The following is a 1,028-nucleotide window of genomic DNA, read 5'->3' as shown; positions in this document are numbered from 1 at the left end:
ACATGCCACCTTCCTAACAAAATGAGTATGTGAAACCTTTCAGTTCTTGATAACTTCCCATTAGCAGCTAAACTTTGTTTAAAGTTGTTAGTAAGATCTGATTCCAGAGACTTAAGTTTTATAACTGTTGAACTTTTCTGCACAGCCTGTAGCTCAGATATGCTCTCCTTACACTATATTGCTGGCTGTAATCTTCTCCCAAAACAGTGCCCAGATTTCCTCTACATAAGCAGATTGTCTGAAATCACGTCAACTTGTAATATGAGAAACAATTCTTCAGACACGAGCACTCTTCCAACTATTATAGTCTTTAATGTGTTAAAATTATAAAACTAGACCACAATACTCATTACCCATTTAATTCCATATTTGGACTCACTTAAATGCTTTAAAACATGTTGGTTAACAAAAACTTTAAAATTTTACTTCAAAGTATTCATGTATGAGAAGTATAAGAATCTTTTCTTTTTTTTAACAGGGGAGAATGTGAACACAGTCCCCCACTACCGCTGTAGAGTTTCCCATGGGGAAATGGTGGGGGTCAGCAAATCCAGAGGACAATGGATAAGCTTGGCCCTGGAAATCCACCTTTGTGATCATGGTATCTCCCCTTCCAGGTGTAGTATAGGAATCCAAAAATCAGCCATTTTATTCTTCATCACCAGCTCAGGGTTCACAGAGGGTTGGGTTTTCATTGCAGCAGCCAGTCAATTTCAACAGCGAGGGAACCTGGAGAGAGCCATCTTTGTGGTGGATTTCAGACAAACCAAGGGTGTCTTCTTTGTGGATGATTGTAACTGTATTGGAATTGGGACATTATGGCACTCTTCAGTACCCGTATATGTGTGTGTGTGTGTGTGTATGTGTGTGTGCATGTGTGTATGTGATTTATGTTTTGTTATGATAATAATACTCCATCTCTTTTAAATAATGAAAAACAAATTTTTTAAGGTGACCCAAACAATGTATGCACATGTGAATAAATGAAGAAAAAATTAATCAATTAATATTTTAAATAAATCCATATT

At 36.6% G+C, this 1,028-nt stretch overlaps 1 pseudogene; it reads right to left on the bottom strand.

Annotated features, from left to right (window-relative positions):
- Positions 1-475: 475 nt before the first annotated feature.
- Positions 476-626, bottom strand: LOC141411074 (U1 spliceosomal RNA; annotated as a pseudogene).
- Positions 627-1,028: the final 402 nt, after the last annotated feature.

Source organism: Castor canadensis, chromosome 9 (assembly GCF_047511655.1).
Source record: "Castor canadensis chromosome 9, mCasCan1.hap1v2, whole genome shotgun sequence".
Lineage (NCBI taxonomy): Eukaryota > Metazoa > Chordata > Mammalia > Rodentia > Castoridae > Castor > Castor canadensis.
Note: the sequence above shows the minus strand (reverse complement) of the source record. Positions and strands in the feature narration are given on the sequence as shown.